This window comes from Clarias gariepinus, chromosome 13 (assembly GCF_024256425.1).
Source record: "Clarias gariepinus isolate MV-2021 ecotype Netherlands chromosome 13, CGAR_prim_01v2, whole genome shotgun sequence".
NCBI lineage: Eukaryota > Metazoa > Chordata > Actinopteri > Siluriformes > Clariidae > Clarias > Clarias gariepinus.
This window is the reverse complement of record NC_071112.1, coordinates 26,952,290-26,975,290: the sequence shown is the minus strand read 5'-3', so window position 1 is coordinate 26,975,290 and position 23,001 is coordinate 26,952,290. Positions and strand designations below refer to the sequence as shown.

General features: G+C 40.6%; 1 protein-coding gene across 5 annotated transcripts in view; it reads right to left on the bottom strand.

The window, feature by feature from the left end:
• Positions 1-23,001, bottom strand: part of tiam2a (TIAM Rac1 associated GEF 2a) — a 75,874-nt gene that overhangs the window by 39,911 nt on the left and 12,962 nt on the right. For 3 of the 5 annotated variants that reach the window (XM_053509890.1, XM_053509893.1, XM_053509894.1), the window contains exons 1-2: positions 18,197-18,342; positions 155-233 (exon numbers count right to left, since the gene is read on the bottom strand). The gene's annotated coding sequence lies outside the window, so the exon portion shown is untranslated. Of the gene's footprint in view, positions 1-154; positions 234-3,435; positions 3,455-18,196; positions 18,343-23,001 lie in introns of those variants that run through there. The other 2 variants (XM_053509892.1, XM_053509891.1) reach the window with 2 other exon arrangements.

Genomic DNA, 23,001 nt, shown 5'->3' with positions numbered 1-23,001 from the left:
TCCCACCAGATCCAATCAGACATGGCTTATCAACAGCGTTCATAAACCCATAAGGCGCCAGTGACATGGCTTTAATTAGGCATTCGTTACAAGCTCAACTATTATTTCATAGCCTTGTAAAAAAAGAAAGAATTTAAATGCCTTGAAAACTTACCAGTTTTAGTAATCACTACACAGCTAGAGAAACGGGTTCTGCATAGTCATCATCGTCTTTGGGTCATCTAGCAAGCCATCTTTTGGAGATAAAAAAAGAAATAAATAAACAAGTTATTAAGTAATTAACGATTCCCGGTCATAACACTTATGACTAAAGTGAACCCTTTACACTTACATATAGAGTAATGACTTTTTGCTACATGGACAGAAACTCATTATTCATTCTCTTCATAAGAAGCTTTGTTTGGTTCATGTAAATCTGCAGCTTTATTTTTACAATCAATACCCATTCAGACTTCAACCAAGCCTAAGTCGTGTCCTGCCCGGACAGTTGGGGAAAGTTTTTGAAAGCTGCCTTTATTTCAGTACGTGTTTATTTTTAAACACACAAATTCCAGAGAATTTTTTTTCCTCTCGTCTGAGTTGCCGAGCAAGTCTGCAGCAGCAAGAGGCCAAAGACAGAATGTCCAGAAAACACTTGTAACACAGTTACCACTGTACTGCATATACTGTACATATAAAAAAATACCTGGTACACTTGTGTAAGATTTACTGAAGTGTTCAGGTGTGTTTTACTGCCAAATATTCAATCACCCAAGGACATCACCCACACTGCCAGAATGTTTTTCAAGACACTAGCATACTTAAAAAAAAACTAAAAATTATACATTTGCATCGGTTTAAAAGTCAAATTCAGCTCGCAGGACCTCGAACACCTGAGTGTGGGAAAATCTGAGGATGGGAAACAGGAGAGCATCTGCTCCTCATGCGTCCCTTCACCAAAACTTTTCTCCAGCTGACCTTCTGATTAGCATCGACACAAGTTAGTGCTTCTGCCACGGAACAGGTGGAGACAGGAGGAGAAGCGTGCGCTCACATACCAATGAGCCGAGAGGCGCAGGTCAGAGAAGAAACGCTCGAGTCAGCATGAAGGACGCGGGACTAAGACACTTCTCTCACTGTATAAGAACTTCCAAAAAGAGAGAGAGAGAGAGAGAGAGAAATGAAGACAGAGAGAAATAGGCAGGAAAATATGGAGACAGTCAGAGAGGGAAACAGAGAACAGCGATAAAGAAAGACTGAGAGAGACAGCCAGTAATAAATAAATAAATAAATGAATAAATAAATAAGAGAGAGAGATGGACAAGCAGAGAAGAAAGAGACGAGCAGGAAAAGAGCAACAGAATGAGAGGCAGAAAGAGACATGGACAGAGAGAGAGGGAATGAATGTGGAAGAAAATAAATGGCACAACAATAATAAAGGATGTGTTTAGATGCACTGACAGACAAACAGAGACACAGACAGACGCAGACAGACAGAGTCAGATTAACAGAAAATCAGTTAGAGACAGAGACACAGACGAAGAGAGATGTGGAATATGATAATGTGAGCTGGATCTCGCTGTGGTCCAGCAGGAACCCAGAGAAGCTCACATCGAATGAAGGACGTGTATGAGTAAGTGTCAGGCCCTCAGATGAGGCTGCAGTGAGTGGCGTGTGTGTGTGTGTGTGTGTGTGTGTGTGGGGAATGTATTACTCATGCCAGAATAAAAATACAGCTCCACTGTCTGCTGCTGAGACATCACAACTGGAATGACTTTAAATAGAAATTTTAAATATTCTTATATTTTTATTTTGTCGACGCAGACGTGACCACACAGAGCAGAAGTTAGTTCCGTGGAGAACGTCAGTGACTCAGTCTCAGTCTCCACGTGTCTGTGTCCACCAGAGAGAGCACTCGTTTGAGTCTGACTCGCAACCTGGAGTCGCTCAGATCTGGTGAGGAGAAACCTCTTTATCAGCGCGCGGAAAAGTTAAAAACCTCTCGACCTTCAATGTGTGTTTGTAATGGAACAAAGACTCCATGCCACGGGGGAGTTCTCAGGTTTCACGCACACACACACACACACACACACACACTCACATGGACAGAGAGGTCACAGACTCGGAAAGCAGGGTTCTCCATTAGCGTGGTCAAAATCCATGCTCCCAAAAGTCACCTTCAAATGTCAGAATACATCTTACACACTCCTGTTCGGATCCGAACCCCGTGCTGTTGGCTAATCACATCATCACAGGGTTCCTCAGAGACGCTAACCTCCAATAAGCAAACCAAGAGCCTCTGTGTTACGCGCAACACTGCTACAATTAACTGTGATTCTTGCTAGCACTTCCTGCTAATGTCTGAGAGACAGATTTGTCTGCTAACACCAACCCTAGGAACTGACTTCACCCAAACTGAAAGGAGACAAAGGTCAGTCTGAGGGAGGAGCTCGCAATCAAGGAACAAGTGGAAAGAAATGGCTGTACAACACACACACACACACACACACACAAAGAGACCCCCACACACAGAGACACACTGACGGACACGTCCCCATGTACAGATTTTTTTTTCCATTTTGTCTGTACAAAAATGACAATTTGTTACCAAGCAACCACCTACAACAACAACCACCAATAACACACTAGCCAACCTATTTTAACCACCTGTGACATCAACTCATCCCACTAGATATACAAGATCAACCACCTGGGACACGATAGCACACAATTAGCAACACCCTAACTACCACCTGGACTACCAGAGCGACCACACATCAACCACCTGGCAACCCTGTAGTAATCAACTCGCCTAAAACCTACTGAAAACACCCTAGAACAGTGTATCAGCTACCGAGCAGCGTCATAGCAACCACCAGGGATACCGCTGCAATAACACAGGAACCCTCTAGGAATTACCTGGAAAAAGCATTGAATTTGGAAGTTTTAATGATGGAACATTTCGATCTCTAAAGATCCCTATTCACGTGAACAGACATTAACTTTAGAAAGCCGTATCCACAGAACACCCTGACGCCGGTCCTCACCAGTGGCACTCACGCCGACTTGGCGCGTCCCTGCAGTCTGCACGGAGATTCATCGTCCTGGCCGAGACTCAAACAGCCGAGTGATGATAATTAAAGTGTGCGAAGTGGCAGAGAAGCCGGAGTTACAACAAGGAGCAGAAATATTCCATCATTTAGAGTTTAAACAGTAAGTGTCCTTAAACCCCTGGCTGCGGAACACACAGCAGTAACTCTCTTTTAAACAAGGTGTAAACACACACACACACACACTTACTCGAGTGCCAGAGTGACTCCAGACCACCACAAAGCACACACCTGCAGGTCGGCGCCAAAGAAAGCAATACACACTGTTCTTTTTTCTTATCTTTAAATACAGGGAACAAAGACAAGAAAGAGAAATAATAAAATAAAAAAACGCATCTTTCCTTACCTGTGTGTGAAAGCTTTAATCTAAAGTGCTTTGAAGAATGAGAAAGGGAGAGAGAAATCCAGCTCTCAGTCTAATGACTCGCACAAAAAAAAGAGCTCTTGGAGTGACAAAGTTAGACTGAGCTCTGACTCTCCCTCTCTCCCTCCCTCACACACACACACACACACACACACACACACGTGGAAACTCCCACCCTGGTGGTAAGTCTGTGTGACTCTTAATCGCTCAGAGAGGGGAAAGTCTGAGGGAGACGGAGTCTCTCACTCACTCAACGGCTGCAGTGTGTTTGGATTCAAAGCCACATAAAAAAATAAATATATTTTCACTTTTACTGTACGTTTGGCGTCGAGCTAGAACGCTGCTGTCGTCCGTTTGGACCCAAACCCTTACACAAAAGATCCAGCGATTCGAAAGACAAAGGGATTAGCTCTGAATAAAGCACATAAAAGTTTGACTCCAGTCCAGAGAACATCACGTCCAGATCACAGGCATTTTTTAAAAACAATCTCACGAGGAGAAAGTGAAATAACGAGTCTGTCCTGACGAGTCATGGATTTTATCCTGGTGCATAACTGAACATTCAAACGGCTTTATTCACAAAACGCAGCCAAAACACACACACACACACACACACACACACACACACACACACACACACACACGGCACAACTGCGCTGCTGTTAGAAAACGAGGTTAGAGTTAGACTCAGTAGATTTGATGTGATGTCAGTCACCGTGTTGAGCACAAGAACGTTTTATTCATAATGACTCGATCCAGTGCAGTGCGGGAAACTGAAAAGTGTGTGTGTGTGTGTGTGTCGTGTAGTGGTATATAGTGTAATTTAACAGCATACAGCATGTTAGCTTCTAGTGATGGAGAAAAGTTAATTAGGATATTTATAAAATAATTATACAGTATTGTAATACAAATCGAATCTCACCTCGGTATCATGATGATATTGTATCAGGTGATCCCTGGAGACTCCTATACCTAATCGCTAGCTTGTGATGCACTTTACTAAAGACGAAAGGGAATAAACAGGGATATGAACCTCATGACATTTTTATTAGTATTAGGAGGATAACCCCTTGAGATGGAACATCTCGTTTTCGAGGGGGTCCTCAAACCTATGAGTGTCCTATGTTTATGTTGTGATCTCGAAATGTACAAATATTTTCTCAAATTGTGTTAAAATTTGTACTTGGATTAGAATAAAACATAAAGGTGATAACCAAATTGAGATGATCAATAATCTCACTGTGCTAAAGACGAGAAGAAGGCAACGGTTCTGTGAAATATCCGTCATGCGGAAGAAGGCGCTCGGATCAGGAGTGCGAGTCGAGCTTCACTCAGCAGTGTGAGCAGGCAGGGCGGAAGGGGAATGTCTTTGGCGGGATTAGTCGGGGGTCCGAGGTCATGAGTAAAGCCTGCAGGCTGTCCGGGACACGGAGCCGCGCTCTCGGGGCTTAATTAGGTTCTCCACAAAGCTGAGGAACAACAGCCATTGTGTTCAGTAGATACGCCTTACAGCCAATTACAGGCAGTGGCTGTGTCTCCTGATACATCATCAAAGCTTCTATAAATAAGACTAACATTACTAGTGATTTTTTTGAAGCTGAAGTCATTTATAATTCTGTAAAGATGCGCATAAAGATGATGAGACAGCCGATAAAAAAATGGTCACAGCAAAATCGCCTGGATGCTTAATTACTCCTTTTCTTTATCTTTACTTCTCAAACAGCGACACGGATAAGATCAAACTCCAATAAGGGGATGAGTAAACGTTCGCGTAACCCAATTTAAACTAAAACTTTTTAGTTTTGTTCATTTTTGTTTTACACATAAATTCATCGAATATGTTTTCTTTAAAAAATAGTTTTTAGTAATACACTAATTAAATGTCGTGTTGGCATGACAACCATAACATTTCCGTATTCAACCTTCTGCAAGAAATTCAGTCTGAATGCAAAGTTAGTGTGACAGCGAGCACCATTTTATTTCCTGAGTTATACAAGATAAGTTTCTGCTTTTTCCTTCGCCATGCAGCCGTTAGGTGACATCATAATCGGATTTACACAGACGTCATGAGAAGCATGCTTTACAAATGTGAATTCAGCGCTGAGACAAACACCCCGTGTTAAACTTTTAACACCAGTTAAACATTAACACACTGTTTCACTGTGTTAGTTTGAAGACCGTCTGCTTCTCCCATCTGTACCTCTCTGTGTGCGGACTGTGTGTGTGTGTGTGTATATATAAGTGAGAGAGTGTCTGTGGAGTCTAAACGAGGTTATCTAGTCCTAAATTGAATAAGACTGACTGGACCTGTCGCGTTAAGTCTCCACAGTAATCCGTCAGCGCTGGAGGAGCCGCGGCGCGTTTGTGAGACGGATTAGAGATCAGACAGTTCATCAGTCACACAAACCTGACCGGTGAGGAGCCACGGAGGTCAGATCGAGTCGGTCAGGGGCGGTCTCTCTCACACACACACACACAGATAGTGTTTGCACATCCTTTTGTTTGCAAGCTAAATAATTTTACGTCCGATATGTTTTATCATTTTATAAAGTAAAAAGGAAAAAAAAGGAAAAATTCTTGCAAAATTATTTTGAATGTACTGTAGCCAGAACGTAAAATCCTCTGCAATCAAGCTCGCAGCTAATCTTACTGAATTAATGTGAAAAACGGGCGTGGCCAGACACACACAACACATTTCTCATCCTCTAGCGATGTTAAAAAATGATGCCTGCGAATAGAACATATCAATCAATAATACACATTTTAAAACATATTTATATATTAATAGGCATATCTACTGACTGGTACACCACAAGAGGGTATTTTTAGCTGCCTGGTCTTTGCCGGCCTTATTGTGTTATTTTGGTTTGTAACCCCAGTGTCCATGTTATGTTACTACACAGGAAACACCACAGGAAGTCGTTCACTCGTCAGCTGTAGTTTCCATCACACAGTTTACTCAGGGATTATTTTTATTAATTAACATGTTATTATTATAACAAGTTATTAGTTTGAAGCACTGAAACTCTTTAAAAACTGTAATGAGAACATTACTACAATAATAATGTGCTCTAGACACAGATTAAGAAACATTACACACTTTTACTGTGTGCTTCCGGACCCTACTGTCGATCAGCGTGGGCCGAGAATCTAAGCAGAATAATTAAAAGACAGAATCGAGCTGGGAATCGTTATTTCTCTCATTACTGCTGACAGAATGGCTGACTCGGCAGATTTGCTGTTGGTTTAACAGATTTGTTGAGCTCTCACAGGGGGCAAAACTACAATAACTACAGCAGAAGCCACCGTGTCACAGCCCAAGACTGGGCGCAATAAACCACGTGTCACGTGTTCGGGGTAAACAACACCTCGAGACGTTCAGTCAGGTGAAGTTAATCGTCTTCAGTCCGCTAAAAATAATCACAATGAGAAGAGAGATGTGTGCGTGTGTTGTGTAACAGGAGTGCTATTCTGAGTGAATTAAAATCACTATTTTAATCCTGACCTTCCATCAGTGTGTGTGTGTGTGTGTGTGCTAGCATCGTGTCAGCTTATTAAAGCTCTGTTTGGACAAGCAAATGCAAGACTATAAAACACTCAAAGACACGCATTTACAGGAAAATCATCAGTGTCAGGGTGGCGTGGGGTGAAGCGGAATTATTCCTTTCTTCGACCAGATGTAAAGTGTTTTATTCCTCGTATACCACCGCAGTTGTTAACACCTTAAAAGACCTCTTTATTCAAAAGTAACATATTTTTTATATATTTATTGTTTGTTTCGCTGCTGCTACAGCTTTTAAACAGCCCTACCCCCACCATCCGCTCATAAATTATGGTTAAGTGAGGCTTAATGTGTATTCATTTCCATGTTGTATGCATTTACATTATTTTTTATGGCAAAATGCGTTTCGCAATATGAAATTGGATTATATTTGTATGCTTAGGTACCATTGTGTTTTTACACGCAACTCTGCTGTCCTAGAAATGTACAACTTTGCCTCTAACACTGGAGACTCCTTCCATAATGTAACGCATGCTTGCGTATTTACACTCTCCAATACATCAAATGGCAATATGTACCTACTTAGCTTTTGAGCCGTCATTAAACATTAAACAAGAGAACAAGGAAGGTAGCGTTTGCGCTATGCCTAATATTACTGATGCCAAGAGCTAGGCTCTCTTGCGCGCCTTCCCACATAATCACTTATGGCTGTGTAGGTCAGCGGATGAGATTGGCACGTGTTGTGCACACACACAGATTTTGAAGGTCACAGACAGCGCTGATGTCGTCACACTTAAACAGCGGTCTACTTCCCTTCTCAGGTACGATTGCTTCCATATCTGATTTGATTTGTGCCAAAATACACTGCATTGTGTTTAAGACCGCCTTTTCCAGGGGACTTATGCACAGTTCCAAAATGATTCTGTTCTCACTGATGGAAACGAACCAGACTTTGGGGCGAGGTGTTCTCAGAAACTATCCTGTTGACGTAATGTGAAAACACACTCAGCTTCACACATTCACACGTTAGAGCTAGCAGAAGTTCAGGCAGTAAACCTGACACACACACACACACACACACAGCAGGAGTGTCACGTGCAGCGTTTATACAGCACAGGTCGAAGGTTTGCCGAGCAAACGGCCACGCGTTTGTCTTTTCTTAACGATTGTACCGTGTCTGTACTCATGTCTCCACTGTTTTGGTAAATCAGCACCAACAAACACACACACAGTCATTATACACTACTGAGCTTAAAGCATTCGGAATCTTCTCTGCATTAAGATCTCTACAAACATCACATCACCAAAACCTAAAGCAAGATTTAGCACGTAAACTCAAGCAGAAAACTTAAAACAATGACCGACCAGATGATCACACACTACCACAAGCGAAAAGGAACACACTTTAATCTCCCTTCTGCAATCAAAAAAGTGAAAAAAATTCAATGCTAAAAAAAGGAGCGTACATAATGACCGAGTGGTGTGTGGTGAGTTTTTGTGATGTCACTGAGGAGACCCTGTGCTGGGGGAGAAAGTGATCATGAGCTCCGGGACACACGACCTGCTCAGCATCGTTTAGAGCTGAAGGTGTAACCTGCCAGAAAAACGCTGACACAGATCAGATCTCCTCCTGAACAAGGTTAGGGCAGGCTCTCAGCATGCACACACACACACACACACACACACACACACACACACACACACACACAGACTTACTCACCATGGTATATTTACTTAGGAGTGAGTAGTTTTACACACACACACAGAAAAACAAAAACACACACACACACACACACACACACACACTGCACCACAGGAACACCTGCTACACAGGACACCTTATGAGCATTGGCGCTTTCACACATCGAAACTCGACAGAATGCTTAAGCTCTTTACGGATGCTTTCACACCTGCCTCACTGTGTTGCTGTTGGTGTGGACCAGCCAAACTGTTTCTCACACACTCCTGTTCATAACACACTCTTCGTTTTTATTGCCAGGGAACACACACATTTAACAAAATAAGATCAGATCACTGTTCTTCTTTTAGACGTCAGTTGGATGATCATAAGACGTGAGCTGATAAGGAGACTTTACAGAAACGTGTGTGTGTGTGTGTTGGGGGGGTAATGAGGTCACAGGCTAACACATTTAGCATACGTGGCTGACTTTACTCAAATATCCGACAGATGGTTCCAGCGTCGCTTCCTGGGACGCCTTACACAAGCGTCACACAGCGGGAGCGGGAAGAAAAACACAACTAACATCACAAACACGTCTCGCTTTAAAACCCCTAAAATGAGTTGAACAGACCTGAGGAACAAGCAGGTGGCAAAGTGTGAACTTTTTGCTAAGTTAATTAGGTTGTTCAGAGCGTTCGGTTTTTGTTTTTTGTTTTTTTTCTTCACGAGACCATGAAAAAACAATACTCAGGTACTGATAAAACCTGACTTGATGAAACTAAACTGAAAGCTGAATGTCAGGAGTTTACATCAGCGTCGCTGTCTGAGCGATACATAAAGTCACGGTGGATAAGCACAGCCACAAATCAAAAACAAAACAAAAAAAGGAGCAGAGAATGGCGATGTCACCGTGTAATACGTCATAAATAAATTAAACCACAATAATTTTTTTATTCTCTGATAGATATGAGAATTATTCTAATATCTGTATATTAAAACCTGTATATTTCAATAAATAAACAGAAAGCAGCAGATTTGATGTCTAGATTTTGTAAATACACACATACCCAACTTTAAAGTGTTACGTTTCTGCATTAAAAATAAATAATAAACACAAATCCAATAAATAAAAAATTTAATAAAAACATTGAAAAAATACATCATGATAAAATATAAATGACTTAGATAATATCATGATATAATATTTTATCATCCCTCACCTTAATTCCTTCCATATCAATAAACTCCAAGCTTTTTGTTTTTCAGTTGAAAAAAAAGATAATACCATGTAGAACGAGCCGTTTACTGCCAACCAGCGGCTACTACAGCACAGAGCACGCCCCCTGGGGATGGAACTTACACCTTCCTGAGAGCATTTAATTGGATGAAAACAAAATAAAATTAATATGAAGGACCAAAAGAAGGTGGGATGAGCTAAAAAATTTGACAGGAAAAAAAAAGGTATTTGGTATTTTATTTTTAATAAAAAAATTCAACAACCTTTAAGACAAGTCCAGAAAAACAAGCAGAGAGTTCAGGGAGGACACACACCGGGACAGATGGGTGTGCAGCTGGACGAATATGTGTTAAGTGTTTTATGAGCATTACAAAGTGAGACTGATGTCTTGAATTGCTTTTCCTTTCTGGGAAACAGCCTCGGTCCAAAACCAACACACACAAGATCAGGGTTTCAACCATCCAGCCGATGTCCAGGAGACACGACTAGAGACTAAAAACAGCCTGGAGGACAGGAAGCTGAAATTCAAGTCTAAAGGTTAAAAGGTTAATAATAGAGTGAAAGTGAGGGGAGCATGCTGGAGCAGGTTACACATCGTGTTTACACCAGCAGCAGCTGATTACACAGTGTACAGGAACTCCTGCAGCGGTGCAGCGGTGCGTCTGATCACGCTGTGTACAGCAAGCGTTTACTTCAGGACATAAAGCTAGGTGAAGACTGATCAGCACACAAACGGTTCAGCTTGGGCAGGTCAGGCGCTTTTCTCAAATGAAACGCTGTTTGACCTTGAGTGCAGTCGCAGAAATCGACGCAGCAAGAGCTCTGATATGAGTCAACGTGTAACAGATCTGCCCCTCGAGAGGCTCCCGGAGTGCAATATTAAAAAGACACGCAGGCTCACATGCCCCACTGAGAGCCCGAGGCCAATCGGCAGGCATACCGCCAACGATAATAATACAGCAAACATTTTAACAATGGAGTCTGAAAACCAAAGCTCTAAACTCTGCCAGAATCCAGACAATAGCCACAGAAGCTTAATAACCATAATAAAGTGTTTTTCCACTGCGGGTTCTGACACGAATGCTGAGCCTCAACACAAACCAGCGGAATTTCAAGTTTGGAGCGACTGGAGTCAGCACAGCGACGGCAGGAAAAGCGCCCGTTAGTCCAGAGCACGATGACGCCAACATGGAGAATGAGCTCAAGTTAAAAAAAAAAAAAATCAGCCCTGAATGAGAACCTTAACGATGGAAACGTTTACAATTAAAACCAACAGGAAGGTGTAGTGATACGGCAAAGTCACTGTTCCCTCACTAAAGGTGCTTTTCAAATAACAGCACATCCCTCAGGCCTTTTATTCTCTTTATGCTACAATTAACATCTAAACGATGAGGTCATACTCTTTATTGTTTATATCTACGTTCTGTTCCTGTCTGTTAGAGCAGATCTGGACTGGCGTTCCTGCATCAGCCTTTTGTTTTTAATCTAATAAGCTGTAGCTTTCTTTGATATAAGAATAAACAGTCAATCAGAGGGGGCATTTAAACCTGCTTTGACCCTGAATGAGCCCAGAACTGGATGCATCTGGTTGTGTCGGTGATTAACATTAAACCAGGCTTTTACTAAATCACACCTGATCGGGTGTCCAGTAAATGTAGGTGGTGAATCGCTGTGAAACATTACACCACTGTATTCCACACTGCTCCACCTACACAGGTGTGTTAACATGTCTGCATCCTCACCTGTATGCTTTACCGGCTCAGTCGAGCAACAAGGGATGAATGGATACCAACAATAATAGGCAAATGGTCTGACCTACTATAAATAAGATATCTCCAGTTAAATCTAATATATATCTATGATTTGATCTACACTATATAGGATGTTTGCGGTCCAATCTACTCCATATCAAAGTGATCAGTGGTCTGATCTTCTCTACAGGGTGGGTGAAAATGACTATAGAACTTGCAGCAACACTGGAGCACCACTGGTTAGACCAGCATTTCCTAAGACGTTGGCTGGGACAACGCAGACTCATGAATGACCTCCAAGAGGTCCAGATCTCACTCCATGTTTTTTTTTCCTTTGGGGCTAGACAAAGAGGAGGTGTACAGGACAAAGCCTCACGCTAAACGACCTGAAGGCACAGATCAAGGAGGATCTCAGCAATATCCTAAAAGACTCCCTACAGACATTGGAATGTGCAGTCCATTCCTGGCCGTTTGAGGAATATATATATAAGATATCTGTGGTCTGATCTACTCTATACATTAGTGAGCCAATCTAACTGGAACTAACATGTGGCTTGGACGTTCCACAACATTAAACGTAACTATAAACAGGAAAAAAAAGAATTAAAGACTAAAATAGCAAACATTGTATTACTTTAAAGTTAAATGTAACGCTGTGGTAGCTATCTGATGCTCCTGTATGATCATAATAGCTTTAATGTCAATTAATTATAGATTTTACCCTGTAGTGCGTTTTATTTATTTAATCAGGATGTCCTATAATAAGGCAGCACTCCCACCGATGGTTGTCTAATCCTGGTTTATGGCTATTCCTGGTTCGTCACTGGAGAAGCTTTATGCTAATCTGTCACAGGTGATATTGACGTGAACGAAGACACTAACGTTTCCACGGCTGGCGTTTCCCTGACAGACTTAACGCTGTTTTCAGTGAAATGTTTCCTCCAGCAGTTTCTCATGTGGTCCGGCCTCGAGTGTGTGCTCGCGTTAAAGGGTTAGCGGTCACGGGTCAGCGCTGTCCCACCATGCTTCACACACTACAGGCCTTTTGTTGGGTCTCCCCCATGAGACGTTCGCACGGGAGTGGAATTTTCCAGAGCAGTTCACTGTGAGAATTTTACAGCTCAGTCACTTTCATTATTTCAAACAATCAGGTTTTTATATTATCGATATTCCCACGCCTCTCTTCCATCAGCAGTGTGTGTGTGTGTGTGTGTGTGAATGGTATAATGTTTGCATCTATTTTTATCTGCATTTCAATTATTATTTTTATTACCTATTATTTTTTCCTGGAAAATTTAATTCCTCAAAAAAAAAAACATTCATATGTGAGTCAACTCAATATTTATATAAAAGAGACATTTCAAAAAGTTAAATCACTATTTTCAACATTTACTCATTCGACTGTTTATTCCTTATATTTATACTCGCATTTCTCATTCCATTCCGTCTGTCCTGATGCGATCATAATCCCTCGCTGTAAACCACAAACCCGTCCAGCACACGTCCTCAGAGTGTGGAGATCTCTCAAGGAGGTCAAAGCATCTAATTATCAGGTTAGGGTTATTTTTAGCGTATTGTCTGTGACGCCTGCTGCTTCTCATGATCTGTGATGTGGAGTGTCCGGAGATTTCTGCTGGTTTAATTAGCGCTCATCGTTTTTAACGAGCTCTGCTGGATCCGAGGCACAAGCGGCGTCTCTAAGGACCTTAGGCGTGAGCGACGTCTTTGCTGGACCTGAGATGCAAGTGACGTTGGTTTTACGTTGCGTTTTTGGAGTTAAAGAAGAACTTGGACATGATGATCGCACAGTCAGTAAGAAACAGAAAAGAGCTTTCTCAGAGGGTCACCAGTGTGGATCAGGATCTCAGTCACAGCTGTGTGTGCACTTCTGATTAAACAGAGAACGTGAGTGGTGTGTGTGTGTGTGAGGGACAGCTGGACTCAACATCAATCACGCCCTTGACTAGCGATTATTCAGACGACTGAACATACAAGTGTTTCTTTATACACGTCATTTACACACGTTGCACCCAGTGACCACAGTGTGTTTAAACCTCTATTAACAGTAGAAAGTAATAAACTACGCAGCACTGACACCTCCATGTTTTACACTGAAAAACATACAGAACCTTTTTTTTTTGGTCAAAGCAAATGAACAATAAAAAAAATGTTGACTTAAACATGGAGGATAAGGCCTGTCTTGTTAGTGAGAACGGAAAAACGCTCCCGTGTATCTCTGTGATGCTCAAATCTACAGCGAAGACAAACAACCTCCTCATCACTGGAACTCCTGGAAGCTATATTTTACCTGCATTACTGAGAGATATAAAGATAATCGACACATCAAGCCTTGCTAGCTAAGAATTAAGAATAGCTAATAATCGTAAGAGCGATGTTTTTGTCAAAAAGTGTTCACATGCCTCGCATAATTGTTCAGCGCGACATACGTTCAGTGAAAAGAGTGTTGGAAATGAGCAGTGTGTTTGATGCGGTGTGTTCAGACATGTTCTGACTCCTGCAGTATAAAACTGAACAACACACTTGAGCTCTTGAATAGACTCACTGATACAACACCAGGATTCAAAACTAATACATCATTATGATGAACAAAAAAAATAAATCATTTCCCTCCCAAGCTGGGCGCTGGGCTCAGAGACGGTCCTCTGCTTACACATCTCCATGTCTCTCGCTGGTGTTTAATCTTATTTAATCTTGATACAAGGCAGAAACGTGACGGGAAAGGACAGATTAAAGTTGAATCTTGGCATTAATCTTTTCGTGGCTTTCAATTTGTCGCCGTTTGAAGAGGTGACGACCCTAACATGGACAAACCACATGCTTCCATCTGCTCACTTTCAGCTGATTCTCTCGCTCTCTTTCCATTTTGAATGGTCAATTAGCAGGTAACATTAGCATGTGAGGGGGAGCAGAAACTCCCTGAGCAGTCTTTCCATCTTAATTTACTAGAAAAGGGTCAAACCTCCAGTCTAACACATGACACGGTATTAATGAGCGTATTCTAATACCTCATGGTTGCCATAGCAACAGCTCGTTCACCGAGGTTTGTACAGCTGAAACGCAAAAAATTAAAAAAAGAGAATCCTTATTCATTATAAATGGAACTTTCCCCCACCAAGTCTTTAATACCGACGAGTTTATGCTGGTTAGCAATTTCTCTGTAAGACGACAAGCTGGGGGCTTTTTTTTTGTCTTACTAACAGTGGAGAAAGGGGTAAAACAGAGGCTGGTGTGGGAAAGAGTGTTTATAGTTGTTATAACAAAAAATAACTTGCTCCGATACATTAATATTAACATGTATTAACTTTTTATTAATTAAATACTGTAATGCATCATCCTATGTACTGTACACACACTCCTTCTACAGACACTGTTACTGTATTGTCAGTCTCCACTACATGACCTCCCCTGCTCTGTGACGTGTATAACTCTAATCCACACACTCTTGGTTATCTGGGCATTCGCCAGACGTGCGGTAGGGAAATCTGGGTCTACAGGAAGAGGAAGTCTCCCACACCGGTCATTTGCTCGTCTTCTTGCTGCTGGACGGTGAAGCTTTTTCCACACCAGTCACCTGCTTTATATAGCTGCTTCTTTCTCTCACTCACATACACACACACACACACACACACACACACAGTAGTCTACATGCAGCCACAGATAAATATAGTCTTACCCTTAAAAAAAAAACAAAAGGAATGTTGCAGCCTCACAACTAAAAAAAAAAAAAAAAAAAAAGCAGAGAACTGTTGCAGTTTTTAAAAGAGAAAGTTAAGACGTGGACAGAAAAAGGGTTTAAAAGACAAGAAGAAGGAAGAGAACTAGATTTTGAATTTTAAAAAGGAAAAATAGTGATAAATCAATGGCTCTGCTATACCCCAGGGGGCGTTTTTTTTACCCTTGTATGGTTTGTATTCACACGTCCCCCTAGACCGCAGGATCCCCTCATTATGGAGAAAAAAGGGATACGTTACGGTGAAATAAATCCGATTAATATAACAACAGCAGCAGCCCAAGAGCCTATTCTCATCATCTGAAACTAATTATAACTGAAATAAACATAAGAACCACGCTTATATTTCTGCATCACAGTGAACTGTTTATCTGTATAATGAACATTATATTATTTTATATGTATTATGAACTTTGGAGTTATTTAAAATGTTGTGGAGGATCTAAAACAGGTTGTAAATGTGTTATAGCAGCTATAAACAGTCACGCCCTCACCGACCTCACTGTTCATTCACTCGTCAATGTCAATAAGAAGAAAAAAAAAAACAATCACAGCACAAACTCCATAAAAAGCACAAACTCCTTTGTCATAAAGACCTATACGTCTGAGACTGGAGACTCCTTCCATTACAGAAAAACTTTTCTTCACAAACTAAGTGACGTTTTTTTTTTTTTACATATGCCCTGTTAAAGAGCTGTTGTTATAGAAACCTTAAGGTATTCGTTCATATGACATGCGTATTCATACAGATCTTTTATTTGAAGTTGCCCTACTGTATGAGCTGCTGTTACAAAAAAATAATCAACGCCATCTCTCTAAACCAATCAGAACGCAGAACTCCAAAGCACTGTGGTGTAAGAGATTTGCACTAAAAATAGTGCAGCTTCTGCAGTCTGTGTTTTCAGAAAGTGTGTTTAGAACTCAAATGTGCAGAAATAGCACTGTAAGGACACTTCATATTTTTAAAATAGCATCCTAAAAAAAAAGGAAAGGGTTTAGCGCTGAGGTCTGAGGCCACGTCCTCTGGTCTAAATTTGCTTGAAGTGGATTTGAATAAGTTCAACTGCCGCGTCAAGAAATAATAAACAAATAACGCTGATTCTGCAGATAAGCAGTACAAACACCATTTCCTTCAGTAATAAATAACCAGCGCTGTCATTAAGTGAGTGGTGTTTTTGTTCCCATGACGGATCTCTAATGGCATGTCTGGGCCTCGTTCCTGCAGCCGCCGTGTGTTTGTTCTGTCTCCTGCACTACCGTACACTTCCAGGGGTCTTTGTGTTATGGTTGTGCAAATGCTGAACCTGATACCGCACCCTGCCATTAGAGAAGCTTCCAAACATCACATGGCTCCGCTTAAGGACTACTGCAACACTGCAAGCCGGAGGGACAGGACGAGGGGGATTAGTCTTATCCCTGCCTGGTGGAGACGATATTTAACACCGCTCACATTTCTCCACCCCAGTGACCTTGTACACGCATACAAAGTATCACCGAGTGTTCCGGACTGATGAGTTAAAAAGACTGATTTGTTCAACTTCGCTGTCAAACACAGCATGAGTTAAATTAGCAATAAATGGTATTGGAAGGCAAAGCAATTCCAGAATTTTTCAGCTAGTTTAGAAAATTTTAAAAACACAACAGATCTCAACTTCTACAAACAAGGTAGACAATCTAGTCAAAAGCACACAAATCTTCCACATCCGAACAAGTACAGAATCCTCTTTCCGACATACTGTATTGTTACTTTATTTTGGCAGCAGGAATGCGTAGACAATTTATCATACGTTTCTGTCTCAGTATCTCATAATTCTCAAGCTCAAGTCAGAATTCTGCGATAAGTCAAACAAGTCACACTTGAGATATAATGTCAAAAAGTCAGATTTGTAAATGTCAAAATTATGACATGGTTTAAATTCAAAGTTCTGACATCAATCAGGATTAAAACTGTCAGGAATGTGAGGTGAAAAGTCAAACTTGAGATAATCAGGTGGGATTTCGAGTCAGATGCTTGTAGAAACCCGGATTTGGAGAGTGAGGAACCAAATTCTGATATCATAAAGTCAGAAACTATTGTTTGTTTTCTTTCCAGTGTTCTTCCAATCCATTCTACCCATCATTTTTTTCGACACGCTTGGGAACTGTTTCAATATATTCTGTTGATCATGAACTGAAATTATTACTTGATAATGTAATTCTGTTTGCATGGTGTATTGACAATAAAGTTGACTTGACTTGATGGGGGTATGATGGGTAGCATATTCTGATAAACAGATATCCCCATGAAGTAATGATTTCATTGCATAAAATTTTACAATAAATACTGTACATCCTACAGTAATAATAATAATAATAATAATAGTATCAAAACATTCTCCACCAAAGATTGTTTTTTGGAAGAAATCTGATTAAAAGAGGCGAATAAATTATTTACTCAATCAATGTAATAAATCGGATCAGTAAAACAGAAACGTTATTGGAGCCTGTGTTTTGGGAAGGGGGGGGGGGAGTTTAAAGAAAGTTTTTAAAGGAACGAACGCACGCGCACCCGCGCGGACTCACACGCACGCGTGGATGCGCGAGCTTGTGTGTTCGTGCGGACACATACACACACGCGCGCGCAAAGGTAACAAAGCACGACAGTCAAACGCCCAAAGCAAAGCACGCGGTGCTGTTTACAAACACTTTATTATAATACCTGTTTATTCCAGAAAAAGCAACAACAACAACTTCAGCACGCGTCCAAAAACATTTCAGTTTCACTGTGGTTTTAATTTTAAAATCTATCCAGACAACAAAACAAAACTCATCATTTACTCACCGAGCCCAAACGCAGAAGAATAACAACAGATTGTTCTCTCCTCTTTATTCCTCTCTTTATTCTCCTGCTGTTTGTCTGACTTCAGTAATATTCCCTTAAAGCGCGTGAACTTTCTCTCATTTCTCCCAGCAGGATTAAACACAGCGCGCGAGTCCGCCGCACACACCGCCTCTACCACGCGCTGCACGGCCCTGACTCCGCCCACATGTGATTGACAGCTCCATCATCCAATCGGACTGAAGCAGCCTCAGCGCTCATTAGTGCATGACTACAGAAAAGCCAAGTAAGGACAAGAAGCGTGTGAAAGTGAGAGTGTGATATTTATACACATACAGTATTTTACACAGATGTGATACTCACTCATCGTCTATACCCCTGAACTCAAAAGTGAGATGTTCAATTCATTTAAATCCAATTCTCATGGGCGTCTGTGTCAGGTTTATGTGTTAAACCTGCAGGCAGAAATTTAGCCACAAAATCTGTACTAAGCTAAGTTGCTACCACAGCTAAAGTAATTCAAGAGTTACACTTTAATTTATCTGTGATGATTAAAAACTGTAATCACTTTTCATTTCATCAGTCCCAGCAGAAAAAAAACTACATCCAACATGGCCATTTGGGTCACTGGACTGGGGTCATGAGGGGTTCAGGAATGTTGGTCAGTGAGGAAATGGGCTTTGCAGTTTAGGAGCTTTAGTGGATGTAATGTCACAGGTGTTTAAAAATGCTGGCTGATCGAATCGCGAGGTTCTAGTGCACGTGAAATGCCAATGAAATGCACAAATTCCAAAACTTGTTTGTTTACTTTTTTTTTTTTTTATCTTGATTCGCTCGTCTACAGAATCGACATTGACCCAAGCAGACACCTAAAGATCCACATAAAATCCACAAATGAAAGAACAGCAAACAGCAAAGGGGATAGCTACAAATACTGTAACGCACACAAAATGTTAAACTAGACATGCTAATGGAGAGAAGAATTTATCCCACAAGTTAACTTAAACCTGATACCTGGATCACGCTAATTAATTAAATTTCAGTTCAATTCAGTTCAATTCATATTTTATAGTGCTTTTAACAATGGTCACTGTTGCAAAGCAGCTTTATAGAATCCAAAATAAAATTAGAAAAATTAGTACGAAAAGTGTGATAAAATATGTATGAATCAAAATGATTAAACAGTCCATGATAAACAAGCTGTGGTGGAAAGGAAAAACTGCCGGAGATGGCAGTAGGAAGGAACCGGACTCAACAGGGAACACATTATCATTAGGGTGATAACGATGGTGTGTCTTGGCTACTGTTAGACTAGGCATCTGAACAATAAAAATGTATGTTCATAATCATGGCGTGCTAATAAAGGAGGATCAAGTGGAAGAGACATACCTAGTTTATTATTTAATATAGATTTATTAAAGTGAAATAAACCTATAAACTGTACCCTGACCACTACATAGCAGGTATTTTCCATGAAGTAGCCATTTTAGAAAAGGTGTTCTCTTGCATGGTAAAGGATACAAAATACCCATAATGCACTTTTCCAAATGGGTAAATTGAAATTTATTCCCTAAGGTAAATGTGCACAGCTTGTTAGTGACCACACACAACAAAACTAACCTTCTAGGAAAGGACAGCTAGCACTGCTGACTATAGGAATAATCCTTACACTTGATGAGTGATGATGTGTGTATGTGTGTGTGTGTGTGTTGGGGTGAGATATTCACCCTGCAGGCTCTTTTGTGTGTAAAGCGTTGGCCTGTCTGGCAGCTCCGTGGGCGCTCATTGCACCCGTATCCAATTATGTGCAATGGACTTTGAATGACGTCCTGCCTACTTCGTCCCTGATCTTGAAACGACACACGCATGACAAGACTCGCAGGACATGTACTGGACACGTGTCAAGCACTTAGCACATAGCTTCGGTGCACACTCACTGATTAACAATCGTTAAAAATAATAATAATAGTAATAATGTGCTGCTCTAACAAGCATCACTGTGTGTGGAATGTGCTACTAACACTGACATTTAATATGCACTAATAGGCATGAAAATAGGGTCGTCATGGCAATTGGGTCATGTGACAGGAGGAGGATGTGATGGTGTACACCATGGCCACACAATCCATTACCATCACCACCAAAACGCAATGCTTCCTCAACTCCTGTAATTGGCCTGCTAATTTATTGTGATACAGTACAAATGGCTGGGGAGAACTGGCTGTGTGTGTGTGCACGAGAAATGTAAAATAAGAGCCTTCTAATTTCACACTACTTCTTCTACTTCCCCACACCGTGCCGCTATAGTAATGGAAGCTAATGAACATGAACAGAAGTGAATTAGCTCTAATAAAACTTTCTCCTGACATATTTTCCAACGCTCATGATTAATTAAAGGAAGCATGTACTCAAGCCTCACACAATGCCAATGTCGTTTACAAAAAAAAAGAAAGAAAAAAAAAATCGATGGCAGTACAAGTAGAAGGAGCCAGTGGGGAGGGGGGGAGCACATGCCATAGGTAAATTTGTCCCACTTGTTCCTGGATGCCTGTAATAAAAAGCAATATATTGCTTTTTATTACAGGCATGCAAATATTCTTTTTTAATGTTATTTAGTTGGATATTTTTATGTTTGGAAATAGTGAATAATTTTGTACATAAAAATGTAGACAAGATAAATACATAAAATTTGTACTAAACAGAGATTTTTTATGTTATAACTATTGGAAAAGAGGTTTTGTGATGCTTGACACTTTTGGGCTTCAGGCCTGAGCTGAAAAAGTGAACAAGGTTGAGTTTAAAACAATTGAGTTTTAAAAGGGATGTACAAATACAAGGACAATAGATGACAAAGAAGAGGTGAATATTTACAGTCAATCGCCATCATATTATTAATGATGATGATAAAGATACGTCTGTGAAACACAACCCCATACACAATGCTCTCAACTCAGCATTTCTTTATCTCCTTCCTTCTGCCCTGAGGGTGTGTGTAAATGTTTAGACTGAACTTCACGGTGTGTAAGACGTGTTGTATGATGGTTTCAGGTTTCATGAGATCTGCTGCTTCGTTTCTTCACCGTGTGACTCTCTTTGTGCTCCTTTATAAATGAACAATTGCATTTTCTCACGTTTGAAGCCAGCATGCTTTTGAGACGCTGAGTCGTTTAGCCGTTGCTGTGTCAACAGCGTTATTTGTTTGAGGTCAGAATGATTAAAGTAACGCCCGAGTAGCACCTGCTGCAACATGATCCCGTTTCGCATTCACTGGCGAGCCACAAAAAGGAACGAGTCAGGGTCTATTACTGTGTTTAACAGCACAGAGGGTTAGTTACTGCTCCATGTGTGAGTTCTGGGGCTGCTAAAGAATGACAATTTTAAACATCTCTTATTAATCCAAACCTATTAATGCATTAATAATCATGAAATAGTGCTAGGAATACAATGAAAGTATAATTAAAAAGCCGCAAAAAGAACTAGAGTGTGTGTTACATGTCTCTCAATGACTGTCACCAACGTCTCCATGGCAACTCAAATTTTTTCGTGCATATTTCTGTTCTCACTAATATTATAGCAGCTATATAGCAGCAGTTCCCGCACCAGTCTCTCCTTTATATTTCTTTATTTAGTTATGATTATAAGAAGATTTACATTAAGAAGAAAATTGTTCTGAAAATTGTTAAAATTAAAGGGCATCACCATAGACTCCTTCCATAAGCATTAAACAAAACTATCCCTAAGGAAAAGTTCACCACATTAATGTCCCTGTGATTGAGCTGTTACCATAGAAAGAGAAAAAGCTGTTGTAAAACTACAACTAGCACACTGTGATTAACAGAAATCTAAAAAAAAAAAAAAAAAGTCAACAGTACTGTGAGATACATTGTGGAAAATCTGTAGTGTATGGTGAGATTTTATATTGTGTCATTTCCTAAGAATACTGTTAGTTATGATATTATTAGTTGATTACAAATATTTTAGATCTTATTATATAACAGTTAGTTCTGCCAGAGCAATCTGATTGAACAAGAGGCATTGCATGAGTGGTCATAGTAAAGAGTAGTGATGGGTCTTTCATGAACAATTCATTTTTTTTTCAACGAATATTTAACGTGACACAGAAAAACCTTGGAGAGACTACTTTGTTAATTTTCTACTGGGTGCGCATGCGCAAATCATCGCAAACCTCCGTAGGTTATGTACGAAAACAGAATTAAGCGATTCTTTCTCAATGGCTCTTTTACTCCGAGTCGTTCGTTCTTTTGTCACGTGAATCCCATAGATGCTATGCGGTGGAATAGATTCAAAAGAACAAACGACTCAGACTAGAAGATATGAGAGGTGAGCTACTCATTCTGTTTATTATAATATGTCTTTACTGTAGCTGCATTGTAATATTTTCATTACTGGAAGTATAGCCAAAATTTGTGTATGTGGACGTCTTTTTTATTGAAATAGCAACATTTTATTTGATCTCCGATCAAAAGAATAAAATGAACTAAATGACTCAAAAAAGATTTTTTTATTTTGATGAACGAGATATAACGAACAGAGTCACTAAAATGATTCCCACCACTAATAGAGGGGAACAGCACTGTCACTCTGTGTACCGCTTCACGCCCTAGGTGTTCTACAGTCGTTCATTACACAATCTGTCGGTCACCAGCGTTGGTGAAAGTAGATCAGTACTGAGGAGAGAGCAAGTGCCTGCCAAAACCCACATTCAAGTCTAGTCAAGGAAGCACTTTCCACAAGACAACACATCTGATAAGATTCTTATCTTAAACAACACTTTGTCTCCTTAATAA